Source organism: Helianthus annuus, chromosome 17, assembly GCF_002127325.2.
Source record: "Helianthus annuus cultivar XRQ/B chromosome 17, HanXRQr2.0-SUNRISE, whole genome shotgun sequence".
NCBI classification, from domain to species: domain Eukaryota; kingdom Viridiplantae; phylum Streptophyta; class Magnoliopsida; order Asterales; family Asteraceae; genus Helianthus; species Helianthus annuus.
This window is the reverse complement of record NC_035449.2, coordinates 177,654,848-177,669,665: the sequence shown is the minus strand read 5'-3', so window position 1 is coordinate 177,669,665 and position 14,818 is coordinate 177,654,848. Positions and strand designations below refer to the sequence as shown.

Sequence of the window (14,818 nt, the reverse complement as noted above, 5' to 3'; positions counted from 1 at the left end):
AGCAAGGTCAAGAAGTGCTTGTGGTCAATTTTATAGGATTGTTGATACTACTATTTGGTATATTTGTTGGTCTTGTTGTTGCTCTTCCTCTACGAAGGAAATAGCCATTAAAACAAATGTTAATGGATACGATTTGAATAACCAATTAAATTCGTTTTTCGTCGCTGTAGTTTGGCCATTTTATCCGGTTCAGTCCAAAATGAGAATTTTTGACATAGCTCAATGGTTGCCATTTTATAATATTGCAACTTGCATTTAGAGAAGTGTTACTTGAATTAAGAAGAAACTACATGCCTTAGATTCTGCTTGCAAAGGAAGAATGTAGCCACTGATCTTCACCCTAAAACTTTGATCCAACAAAACATCAATTATTTTAAGGTTGTTTGGGACGAATCCCTTTTGAAATCCCGATAGCAGCCGCAAATCTCTGTGCTTGCCCAGGAGAGTTTATGTCCAGCTATCAATTTAAATTTAAGGTATGTTAAACTCTTGGAGATTGTTGGTTTGACTTATGGAGTCAAACCGACCGACATTTGACTTTCAAATTACTAGTAACCTTTTGAGTTCCATAAAACTTTTAATAACCATACCAAGTTATAACAAAAGACTATTAAGGGTGTGTATTTATGGTTCGTCAATAGGATTAATGGAAGCGCTCCTTGTAGAAGTCGTCGTATTTATCTGGTAGGGTGGTGGTAGTCATCACCTAAAAGAATCCAAAATCCTAGTGGTGTTACTATCCTTGAATGGTCACTCTTTCACTCTTTCATTTTATCTCGCCAAGTGTACTCATAAAGCAAAAAAAAGTTTACATAGGTAAAAGAATCGGCGTCACTAACGCATGATATATACGAGCCGGCGGTGAGAATTCAGGTGTATTGTTCGAGCTCGAAAAAATGTGCCCCAATTATAGTAAGTAAAAAAAAAAAGAAGGGTTGTCTGTCAGACAACCATGTAACCATGTCAAGCCCAAGAAGATGGACTGACAACGATCCTCTACCGAGCCATGGTCAAGACCATGAGCTCTGTGAATCACGCTCTAGTTACATGGTTCTGGTTCATCAACCAGACATGGGTTTCTGTCTTCTTAGGAATCAAGAATACAGAGGTACAAACCTATAGAACAGATCCTGTTCAAGTAAGGTCGTGCTGGTTCACCTCCGTACCTTGCTTATATCATGGCTACCATTTATATTGGCAGCCGATGTGGGACAAAAGCATCTGCAGTTTGTCAAGCCTAAACAGTCAAAACAAGACTATCAAATACAAAAATGAAAAAAAAAAAAAAATTTGTTCAATCTCTTTAGTTCTTATTTTTACTCATGACTCTGTCTTGAACCCACAAATCCTGAGGTGCAAAGCTGCAAAAAGAAAGTCATGGTCAAAAATCATAAGCAATGTACAATCTTTAATGCATTGTCTTTGTAAGCATGTTACTAAAACTGTCACTAGATTCAAACCGGACGTGTTTGAATCTAATACATGTCGAATATACGTTAAACTATATGTACGACTAATCGACGCACACATATAACTTCAGCCAGTTCAAACCAACCGGTGTTTGGTCCAATTTGTACGAAAAACTTCTACTAATTTATGTGTCCGTTTTAAACAGAGCCCACACCTGATCACACATAATATTTATGGATGTCTTTAATAGTTGATTTTTAAGTACTTCAAACAAAAAAAATGCATAAATGTTTTTGTTTTCTGATGTATGAAACTATCATTTGAGTTATAATAAATATTTATTTTTTTTATTTTTCTATATTTTTTAAACCTAAATCTGAAAACATTAGTTAGCTAAAAAATCGGTTTAATAGTTTTTTTTTTGCTTTTCTTTGGTTTGATTTTGATTATACCGTTAATAATTTTTGCATTTTTTATAAACAAATGTTATTAGCAAGTATACGCTCTTTAATAAAATCTTTTTGGTGGATAAATAGATACATCACAATTTGAATTTTTTTTAATTTATAATCATAGATATTGGTACATCACAATTGCGACTTCTTGTGAAGCATCAGCAATACCTACTGTCAATAATTACAGTAAGTTCCGACAGAATATTAAGCCAACATTAACGAGCCCATCCATGATCATATCGTTGAACAACTTATTTTCTTTCTAAACTGGCCACTTTGGTCCATATAAGATGAAAGAATCTTCATGAGATATAACCAGATAGGCAAAAAAAAAAAAGAATTATCATCATAGCCGATAGGCAAAAAAAAAAAAAAGAATTATCATCATAGCCGGAAGAAAAAAAAGATAGGCAAAAAAAAGAATTATCATCATAGCCGAAAGAAAAAAAAGGATAGGCAAAAAAAAAGAATTATCATCATAGCCGAAAGAAAAAAAAGGATAGGATGTCTGTCAGACAACCATGTAACCATGTCAAGCCCAAGAAGATGACTGACAACGATCCTCTACCGAGCCATGGTCAAGACCATGAGCTCTGTTAATCACGCTCTGGTTACATGGTTCTGGTTCATCAACCAGACATGGGTTTCTGTCTTCTTAGGAATCAAGAATACAGAGGTACGAGCCTATAGAACAGATCCTGTTCAAGTAAGGTCGTGCTGGTTCAACTCCGTACCCTGCTTATATCATGGCTACCATTTATATTGGCAGCCGATGTGGGACAAAAGCATCTGCAGTTTGTCAAGCCTAAACAGTCAAAACAAGACTATCAAATACAAAAATAAAAACAAAAATTTCAGCTCTACGTTTGATTTGAAAACCATGAAAGACTACCACGTATACTTGTATCGCAAAGGATATCATCGTATGGGAATCTGGCTAACTCTTTCACATGGAGCTAGAGGTAGAAAAATCTTGCTGCAAAATTAACAGTTAGATGTTGGAGACTTGGGGTGCATTTTGGAGAGTTTTATATTTAAGAACAACGACGACGAGTGGAGATGGACGGCGGATCAAACATTTTTTGGTTAAATCATTGGGGTCAATTTTTAGTTAAATCATTGAGGACTCTTTGCTCGGTTCAATCAACCGTTTTGAATGTTTAGTGTTGTTTGTTTTCTCTTCTGTTCTTGTTTGTTGTTTGTTATTCCGATTTACTCGCTTTGTTCTATTGTTGTTTACCGGCTCCTGTTAGTTTGGTTTCTTATAAAGCTCCATTCTAAAAATAGTTATAAGATTTAACCAACATATAAACTGAAAAAATGCGCTCAAGTTAAACTTTGGTTAGCTAAAAAAGTTGGTTTAATTGTTTTCTTGCATCTCTTTAGGTTCGAATATGCTCTTTAATAACGTCTTCCGTGATTACATAGATACATCACAGTTTGATTTTTTTTGTATCTATTATAGATACATCACAATTGTGCCTTTTTGTGAAACATCAATAATGCCTTCTGTTGATAATGACAGGTGATTTAATCCAACATTAATGAGCCCATGATGGCCCATGACCACAGAATAGAACATATATCTGCATTTTAAGGGGAGACGGAGTGATATCGGGAAGTGGATGGGGAGAGTTGGGTTGCCGCACAGGGATTGATACCGGGTGGTGGATCGGGGGGAGTTGGGTTGCCGCACGGGGATTGATACCGGGTGGTGGATCGGTGAGTGGGGAGTAGGAGAGAATGGGGTATTTTCGGTGAGTATCACCGAAGGTGAAGAAGAAGAAGAAATGGAGAGAGAGATGAGAGAGAACCAATCAATTTTTTTTTAATTGAGTGGGTGTTTAAACCATTCCTAGTGTTTGAGTAGAAAATAAGGAGTGAAGGGGGGGAGTTGACATGGCATGAGATTATTGGGTAGAGAAAACTCAAACACCCTAAAGTGTTTGAATCATACCCTCCACCCTAAAGTGGCCACTTTGGTCCATATACGATGAATCTTCATGATATACTATCTAGCACGGGAACGGGTACGGGACTAGGGCATGGGCGGACCCACCCCCAACCCAAGGTAGGCGGACGCACCCCCGGGAAAAAAAATTAATGCTATTTTCCGTCAAAAATCCCGTCCGCACCCCTTGGATTTTTCGTCCGCACCCCTTGGAATTTTTCGTCCGCACACCTTAGGTAAAAAATGTTATCGATTTATATTTTAATTTTTTTTAGTAAACTCTGATTTTTTTTAAAAAACTAACTAAATTATATAAACTTATACTACCCAACTTAACCCAATACCTTAACCCACTATTTCATTAAGCATAACTAGCCCACGAATTCCTAGCTCATTAACCAAACTCAAGTTCAAACTATAATATTTAAAATAGGCCCAATAGTCCTTAGAATTCCTCCCGCCCTCCCCCTCTTACGTCGTCTCCTCCCAGCGATCGGCAAACACAGTAGCAGCCACAACAGCACGTCATCAGCAGCCGCGAACCACCGCCGTCCGACACCAAACCAACCGGAATCCGATAAATGTTAAGTTTTTATTTATTTTTTTGATGATTTTAGTTGATATTATAGGAGAAAAGGGTAATAAAATTCTTAAATAGGTTTGAAATTTCGTGTGTTTTGACGTTTATGGTTGTTTAGATATTTTTAGGGTGATTATGTTGTTTAGATGATTTTTAGGGTGATTACACATGATTTCTATGGCTTGAATAGTTGAAAATTAAAATTGCAACATTATGTTATGGAGCGATGAACTTATGGATCAATTTGTTTGTTATAGGAACCATGAGTAGCTTTAGATGATGTTTTGGATAAATTTCAAAAAATGAAAACACGAGGGTGACGTTTTAATTATGTTTGTAACAAGGTTTGACGTATTTTTGATGATTATATAAATTTAGTTTGATGTTCTTTTGTTTTACATGACCCGACCCGATACGAACCAATTTTTTTACTTATATACCTAGGGGCCTAAAATTTGTAAATATCTTCCGCACCCCCATGGAAAAATTCCTGGGTCCGCCACAGGACTAGAGTACGGGGACGATATGGGTACGGGGAACGGCAAAACTCAAAAATCTAAGATACGGGTACGGCAAAAAAATATAAAAATAGTTATTTACAAGTTATATATACACATATAATGTTAGTTTTATACTTTTCATGTAATAATTTATAAACTTAAGGATCAAATGTAAACTAGTGAAAATAAAGAGGGTTAAATGTTAAAATGTACAAACTAATTTTACACTTTTATGTAAATTTTTAGAAGTTTTGGAGAATAAATAGAAACAATTGAAAGATGGAGGGGCTAAATGTCAAAATACGTGTAACACCCCCAAAATTCCACCTGCGGAAACCCCGCGAGGCGTGTTACGCATCAGAGTTCGAGCCACCAATCACATTGAACCCATGATAGATATTTAGTAAGTCATGACGTTAACTACTAATATAAAATGTCAACATGTTATCAATTCTCAAAAGTTGTGTAGCGGAAGCATGTATTAATTCGTTTAGTAATAGTTTCATGATAACATTCAAAATCAATGTAACGTTTATAAGTCACCCAAGAATCTCGATCCATGACCACTCCAGCACTCCCAGATAGCAAGTCCATGTTCCAAACGTTAACTACCTACAAGCATGCAAACAAGTGTGTCAGACTACGCTGGTGAGTTCAAAGTGTTGCTTACGTGTTGTATTATCAGATATATGTTAATGCGATTCAATGATGCGTTACGATGTTGCTCAGTTAGTTACCCTAGGGACTACGCCCTTACGTAACCGAGGAGTGTGCCTCTTAGCAACCCACTATGTTGTCCAGTTAGTTACCCTAGGGGAACCGCCCTTACGTAACCGAGGAGTGTGCCTCTAAACAACCATAGTGAAACCCAGATAATTAGTACCTAATAGCGCTATCAACTAAATACCTCCATTGCCCTCCAGGCAATAACCAAAACCGATTAAGTTATTTACCCAATGTTTCCCTTCCAAATGTTTACCAGTTGTCCCAAACCACCGGGACGCATGCTTGAGAAAATGCAATGAACTCACCTTTGGTTTGCTCGGTTGGACAAGTTACTCGTTAAATAAGTTCAATACTCACGACCTAGAAGAGTGTTTGGTAATGATCAGTTTTACAGTTTGTTTACACATAGATCACATCAGTGGTTGTCACGTATGGCACGTATATCAGTTAAGCACAACTCAAGCAAGAATAATAATTATTCAACATAAGATTAGTAAACTAAACAATTCATATTACATCAAATTGCAAGCGTTCGTATTCTTTCATCGATCATAACACCAATTCAGGTTACTAGTTCACATACTACACGTACGATTAATTCACGTATTCATCGTTCACATAAAGCACATTGATTGAACAGGTAACACACATAATACATAATGCCATTGAAGCTCAAACATACCATTTACGTACATAACCGACTGCATATCTTTCGAGTCCACTTATTAATAATGTGCAACCCCAATAGCACAGTTTCAAAACAATATATTACATCAATTCAATGTGCACCCTTAACACATGAAGATATACACGTGTGTGTATATATATATAGCCGATTATATATATATAGCCGATTGTATTACATCAATTTAATAACCCTTATTAAATTATGGATACTAATTCAATTAATAACCCTTATCAATCACTATTTCCACTTTCTATTCTAAATGGCCGACATCAATTACCTTCAAGCTGTGATTGGACCAAATCATTAGTGAATTTGTAAATCATTCAACACATACATATAACAACCGTGGCTATACATATAATGAGACAAAATTAGCCGCCCCAAGACATGATTGGACCATTAATGCTACTGACATGTCATAATCATCGAACATCAATTTCCAAGATTACTTAACAGTAGTTTCATCATATTCACTGTCATGCAAATCATGGTCATGGATTGTGTTGACTTTGCACATCATACTTCATAATAGAATAAACAATATACCTACCACTAGTACTAGTTGTTTATTGTTTAATAACAAAAGCTGATATCATATTAATAGTGACCCACTAATCCATGCATAACCTGTAAATCCCATTCCCCATCGGACATTCCCGATTCCATTGTCATGTTGTAATAGTTTGTCGATTAACTAAACATTCATAACTATGTCATCCATCCGATCTAGTATACAAGAACACAATTACCCGAAATAACATATGATCATACAATTTAATATAACAAGAAAGTTATGTCAAGTAATCATACACTAACAGTTCCCACAAAACACCATAACCATCGGTTGCTATTATTCTAACTGATTCCGTGACCGTCATGCATACGAATACAAAGTTCCGATATCACCTACGAGATGTACACATATATAGCAACCTAAACCACTACGATCAACGAAAGCATACATCAAAACAGGAAATCACACTTTGATTACTTGTGCATACCGACATCACGCAACATATATATATACGTAGATGAAACAGGAACGATTATACTAACCGGATAAACGAACGAGAAGGTATAGATGATTAACACACACACGGGAGGGGGGTTCCGCTGCTGAGATTGTGCGATCAGGGAGAGGGGGTAGGGTTTCTACTGCCTCGCGAAGGAGATGGATGAGGGTAGGGGTTTGTTGTGTAATGTGCCAAAATTTACGTGATCTATGGGTGGGTATATAACCTACACTAACCGCCCCCCCCCATAAATCTCTTTGGGCTTTACTTGTTTGAGGTAACAAATGCAGGAGATGGATCCCGTACATAGCCGGAACCAAGTGGGCCGACCCACTTGCAAACTAAATGTTGAGGAAAAAGAGGGGTTTCTAATACAAAAGCCTATCAACTTATGGCATGTACAATAATATTGACATCAACACTAAATAATTAATTGAAAGCAACAACCAAATTCAATCCTAGACCTCTAAAAATAATGTTATTTGATCACATAACCAATGGAGCAGGTAACTTGCTTGGGTTTCATTTAATCCTTAATTGGGCTGAGTTTATCACCATTTGCCAGTTGAGCCAAGTTGGTTCACAAATGTTAGCGGCCCAAAATAAAAGATGCATGCTATTTAACGGAGTTATTATATGTTAAGCTTGAGTTTAACGGAAGTATAACGGCACAGGTTGACGTCACTGACTTTGAAAGTTCGGGTTATCACATCATCCCCAACTTGAAAGAAATTTCGTCCCGAAATTTAGCAAACAGTCACTGAGGAAGCTGGTTTTGTTAAGCGTTTTCGCGGGGTGTCACATCATCCCCTACTTGAAAGAATTTTCGTCCCGAAAATTGATCTAAAGCAATGGCTTGAAGTGAGTTCCGACGAACTCGATCTATAGGTACTTTACAACGCCTGGGGGCTAATCTTGTGATCGGTGGAAATCATAGTATGGTTGCTAGCGTTTCGTTATATCAGTTGCCAATCAAAGAAACAGGGAATTAATGAGGTTCGTACAAAGAATCGAGCGAAACAGGGGTCCATTAAACATCCGAAGGATTTGGCCAGCAAATTTGTTGTCTAGAAGTAATTTCCAGTAGTGGTGCATGGCGGCATGGCACAACAGGGAGGTTCGTTACATTGCGGTCGCGCGTGTGTATCATTTGTCCAAAACAGAGTTTGGTGGGTAAAGATTAGTGTTGCAAAACGACATACGCGTGTAACTGTGACTGCTTCTCTTCTAGCGGCGATGACAAGTGAAAGTGATAAGGTTAGTCTACAGGGATGCGTGGGTATAGTTCTTCTAATCCCGTGTTCGTTCGGAAGTTCCATTCTAGCGATGCCTTCACATGGTTAGCTCTATTGAAACAAGGGTGCACTGGAGGCCCTTGTGATCGGTCTAATTGGTGCCTTCGGTACCGTCCAAGAAATGCCTCCGCGTAACTCCAAAGACCACGGTTTCCACCACTAGTTGTGTGTCATGCAGTCCTTCTTAAGTCGTTACTCTCTCGTGTTGCGTCGACGTGTAACTGGGACTCTTACTGAATTAGGATTCGAAAGCTGAAGAGACGTCCTCTTGTTCTGTCTTTCGCGAACACGGCACTCCGCTGTGCTTAAAAGGGATCTAAGCTATGTGACTGTCGAAATTTCCTGTGAGAAATCATTTCTTCTCACAGGGTATGTCCGGGCGATATGTCCTAATAACCCACCAATACTAGCTATTGCGCCGTAGCTACCAAGGATAGTAGAGGTAACACTGGTGTCGAATGTCTGTTCCCTGCCATTTCAAGTTTGCATCCCAACTAACATATGCGGTTTCCGCTGACCTGCCATCAGCCAGTTTCCTAACAGGTTTGGTTTCAAGAAGCGTCAGGGTTAAACGGAATCGAGCCGAAGCGATTTGCTATCCATCCAGACTACCATGTTGTTATTGTCCTGTCGTCGCCCACGTCAATCCTAAATATCCTTTCACGAGCACCACTGCTGGTGTTATTGTTACAATCACACGGATTTCTACCATACTGTCATCGCTCCCTTGGTTGTTTTGTCTGGAATTATCAACTGCCATTACATGCCGTAGGCACCTTCATTCCCATACTGTAAGCTACTATTACAAGTACCTTGATGTCACGATGGTTGTTGCTTCTAATGTTGTTGCCCGAAACAGGACTCTACGATCCTTCACCAACGATGTCCATCGTTTCATATTTCGTGCTAAATTCCAGGGTGCTACTCATTGTGTTGGAGTTACACAGTCCACATCCTGGTTGATTGTCATCGTTTACGTCTCGTTCGATTCATAGAAGTCGGCTCCCACAAGTTGCTGACTAGAATTAAGGATTCGTTTGGAGTCAAATCGTTGATGTTCATTGTCAATAATTGGAGTCGTTCCAATGCTGAAGTCGGTAGAGTACTAAGTTTACCCTTATGCCCATCGTTCTTACAAGTTGACTGGGTAAAACACGGTAGGTTTCCAGAGTGTCGCAGGTGTGACCGCCCTTCAGGGTCTGAGATGTGAGTATATTGTGTTCCAACAACAAAGGGGAGTGATGGGGGAAAGAAGAAGGGATATAAACCAATCATGGACGATGCAACATCCACTCAGGGACGTTCGTACAAGCACCTAGTATTCTACTTAGTCCGCTAGGCGTTCAAAGGGACGTTCAAGTAATACTCGATAGCATTGCGATCTCAAAAGGATTCAAAGAGAGGTGAGAAAGTCACGTTTGAGTAGGAGACGATCACTGTTATGACTCCTATTGTTTGTTACGTTTCACACTGATCAATTTAACAGAGCGGAACCCCTCCTTCACTTGTTAAGCCTCACTGGGACTCGCATGCACCCCACATTATTATTATGTGTGCACCCACAATAATATTGTGATTTGCATGCTCATCTCAGCTCCTCCTAACTCATGTCGAATGGTTCCCCCAACTCGATTAGCAAACAAAGGGCATCACATAACATAAGTCACAATTGTTTAGGGAATTACCACCCTGTCCGTCATATAATCATGTGCAAGGGATACGTAAGTTCATACTATCGTGTTTAACGTGCACCAGCATGCAATATCATATGTGAGTGTCCACTAGTTACATAGTACAATGAGTATACGAAAGACGAACCTTGCAATCTGGAGCTGAGTGTCATGATCGATCTTCGAAGTTGTTCGGTTATAGTCTGGTTTTACAAATCGTTTTAAAACCTAGTTCACTATAACCAGTGGCTCTGATACCAACTGTAACACCCCCAAAATTCCACCTGCGGAAACCCCGCGAGGCGTGTTACGCATCAGAGTTCGAGCCACCAATCACATTGAACCCATGATAGATATTTAGTAAGTCATGACGTTAACTACTAATATAAAATGTCAACATGTTATCAATTCTCAAAAGTTGTGTAGCGGAAGCATGTATTAATTCGTTTAGTAATAGTTTCATGATAACATTCAAAATCAATGTAACGTTTATAAGTCACCCAAGAATCTCGATCCATGACCACTCCAGCACTCCCAGATAGCAAGTCCATGTTCCAAACGTTAACTACCTACAAGCATGCAAACAAGTGTGTCAGACTACGCTGGTGAGTTCAAAGTGTTGCTTACGTGTTGTATTATCAGATATATGTTAATGCGATTCAATGATGCGTTACGATGTTGCTCAGTTAGTTACCCTAGGGACTACGCCCTTACGTAACCGAGGAGTGTGCCTCTTAGCAACCCACTATGTTGTCCAGTTAGTTACCCTAGGGGAACCGCCCTTACGTAACCGAGGAGTGTGCCTCTAAACAACCATAGTGAAACCCAGATAATTAGTACCTAATAGCGCTATCAACTAAATACCTCCATTGCCCTCCAGGCAATAACCAAAACCGATTAAGTTATTTACCCAATGTTTCCCTTCCAAATGTTTACCAGTTGTCCCAAACCACCGGGACGCATGCTTGAGAAAATGCAATGAACTCACCTTTGGTTTGCTCGGTTGGACAAGTTACTCGTTAAATAAGTTCAATACTCACGACCTAGAAGAGTGTTTGGTAATGATCAGTTTTACAGTTTGTTTACACATAGATCACATCAGTGGTTGTCACGTATGGCACGTATATCAGTTAAGCACAACTCAAGCAAGAATAATAATTATTCAACATAAGATTAGTAAACTAAACAATTCATATTACATCAAATTGCAAGCGTTCGTATTCTTTCATCGATCATAACACCAATTCAGGTTACTAGTTCACATACTACACGTACGATTAATTCACGTATTCATCGTTCACATAAAGCACATTGATTGAACAGGTAACACACATAATACATAATGCCATTGAAGCTCAAACATACCATTTACGTACATAACCGACTGCATATCTTTCGAGTCCACTTATTAATAATGTGCAACCCCAATAGCACAGTTTCAAAACAATATATTACATCAATTCAATGTGCACCCTTAACACATGAAGATATACACGTGTGTGTATATATATATAGCCGATTATATATATATATAGCCGATTATATTACATCAATTTAATAACCCTTATTAAATTATGGATACTAATTCAATTAATAACCCTTATCAATCACTATTTCCACTTTCTATTCTAAATGGCCGACATCAATTACCTTCAAGCTGTGATTGGACCAAATCATTAGTGAATTTGTAAATCATTCAACACATACATATAACAACCGTGGCTATACATATAATGAGACAAAATTAGCCGCCCCAAGACATGATTGGACCATTAATGCTACTGACATGTCATAATCATCGAACATCAATTTCCAAGATTACTTAACAGTAGTTTCATCATATTCACTGTCATGCAAATCATGGTCATGGATTGTGTTGACTTTGCACATCATACTTCATAATAGAATAAACAATATACCTACCACTAGTACTAGTTGTTTATTGTTTAATAACAAAAGCTGATATCATATTAATAGTGACCCACTAATCCATGCATAACCTGTAAATCCCATTCCCCATCGGACATTCCCGATTCCATTGTCATGTTGTAATAGTTTGTCGATTAACTAAACATTCATAACTATGTCATCCATCCGATCTAGTATACAAGAACACAATTACCCGAAATAACATATGATCATACAATTTAATATAACAAGAAAGTTATGTCAAGTAATCATACACTAACAGTTCCCACAAAACACCATAACCATCGGTTGCTATTATTCTAACTGATTCCGTGACCGTCATGCATACGAATACAAAGTTCCGATATCACCTACGAGATGTACACATATATAGCAACCTAAACCACTACGATCAACGAAAGCATACATCAAAACAGGAAATCACACTTTGATTACTTGTGCATACCGACATCACGCAACATATATATATACGTAGATGAAACAGGAACGATTATACTAACCGGATAAACGAACGAGAAGGTATAGATGATTAACACACACACGGGAGGGGGGTTCCGCTGCTGAGATTGTGCGATCAGGGAGAGGGGGTAGGGTTTCTACTGCCTCGCGAAGGAGATGGATGAGGGTAGGGGTTTGTTGTGTAATGTGCCAAAATTTACGTGATCTATGGGTGGGTATATAACCTACACTAACCGCCCCCCCCCCATAAATCTCTTTGGGCTTTACTTGTTTGAGGTAACAAATGCAGGAGATGGATCCCGTACATAGCCGGAACCAAGTGGGCCGACCCACTTGCAAACTAAATGTTGAGGAAAAAGAGGGGTTTCTAATACAAAAGCCTATCAACTTATGGCATGTACAATAATATTGACATCAACACTAAATAATTAATTGAAAGCAACAACCAAATTCAATCCTAGACCTCTAAAAATAATGTTATTTGATCACATAACCAATGGAGCAGGTAACTTGCTTGGGTTTCATTTAATCCTTAATTGGGCTGAGTTTATCACCATTTGCCAGTTGAGCCAAGTTGGTTCACAAATGTTAGCGGCCCAAAATAAAAGATGCATGCTATTTAACGGAGTTATTATATGTTAAGCTTGAGTTTAACGGAAGTATAACGGCACAGGTTGACGTCACTGACTTTGAAAGTTCGGGTTATCACAATACGCTTGGTTGTCGTTGTCTTCCTCATATTCTTCTTCATGGAAACCCTAAAAATGGAAGGAAACGTTTGGTTGTCGTTGTCTTCCTCATCTTCTTCTGCTCTCTTTTTCTTCTTCTTCATGGAAACCCTAAAAATGAAAGGAAACATTTGGTTGTCGTCCCCTGATTTCAGGATACGTTTTGGAAAAGTCCCCAGCCGTCCCTACGGCGTTTCCGTCCCCGGGACGGGTACTAGAGGCTCGTAGCTGTCCCCGTGCTTCATAGATGATATACGATTAGATAGTAGGAAAAAAGGGATACAGTAGAACTAGGGCTATAAACGAACCGAACGTTTAGCGAACAGTTCGTGAACCGTTCAGCGGGAAGTTCGTTTATGTTCGTTCGTTTAATAAACGAACGAACATGAACAAGAAATTTCGTTCGATTAGTTAAATGAACGAACATGAACAGAGGTCTCGTTCGTTCGATTGTGTTCGTGAACGTTCGGTACGATGTTTGTGAACATTCGTTGATTTGCGTTCGTTTATGTTCGTATGTTTGTGCATTAATTGAAGGTCTTTGTACTTTCTTAGAGCATTCACATCCATTCCACCATATTTTTACCCTATATTACACTAAAAAACACTACATTTTCTCTCTCATTTTCAATTAAATAATATTTGTTTATACCTTTATCATTACCTTTTCTCTCTCCTCTACTCACAACCACTTTCAAAATATATTAAAAAATTATAAGGGGTGAACAGTGTCCACTCAAATATACAGATGAACAGTAACATTTTCTCTCTCCTCCACTCACAACCACTTTTTATACTCTTTACATTATAAAAACTTCACTCACATATTTTGATGGAATGGATATTAATGCTCTTATATTTTATTTGTACTTTTTATATTATTAAACTTTTATTATTTTATGTCCCTAACAATTAAACTAGGAAACCCACTTTCACCTTGTTTATGCATCATTTCCCTTTCATTTCTCATTATTTACATCCACGGATACGATCGACCTCCGTTACACAATAAGGGATTCAAGTTCGAGTGCTACTCTATGGGCCATCTATCCTTATCCTTCATCGCATTCGCCAAATTTATTTGTGTTCGTTTGTGTTCGCGAACACGCTCATTTCCTTAATGAACGAACACGAACATAAAATCTCGTTCGATAAGTGTTCATGAACTGTTCGTGAACACATTTATTTCCTTAACGAACGAACACGAACAAGGCCTTGTTCGTGTTCGTTCAGTTCGTTTACAGCCCTAAGTAGAACCTCTATAATTTAATAGTCGATAAATTAATAACTCGATAAAATTAATAATTTGTTCGGTTCCAACTTGGGACCAGTACAAAATTGGACCACAATCGATAAAATAATAAGATAATTTTTTTGAAATCCGAATGTTAATATATTGGCTCCAACGAAACTA

The 14,818-nt window shown here is 38.2% G+C and overlaps 2 non-coding genes across 2 annotated transcripts; both read right to left on the bottom strand.

Moving 5' to 3' along the window:
* Nucleotides 1-936: 936 nt before the first annotated feature.
* Nucleotides 937-1,148, bottom strand: LOC118489642. The gene has a single exon (XR_004887660.1). It is a non-coding gene; the product is annotated as a small nucleolar RNA U3 (small nucleolar RNA).
* Nucleotides 1,149-2,370: 1,222 nt separating this feature from the next.
* Nucleotides 2,371-2,581, bottom strand: LOC118489640. Its single transcript, XR_004887657.1, has one exon. It is a non-coding gene; the product is annotated as a small nucleolar RNA U3 (small nucleolar RNA).
* Between the last annotated feature and the right edge of the window lie 12,237 nt (nt 2,582-14,818).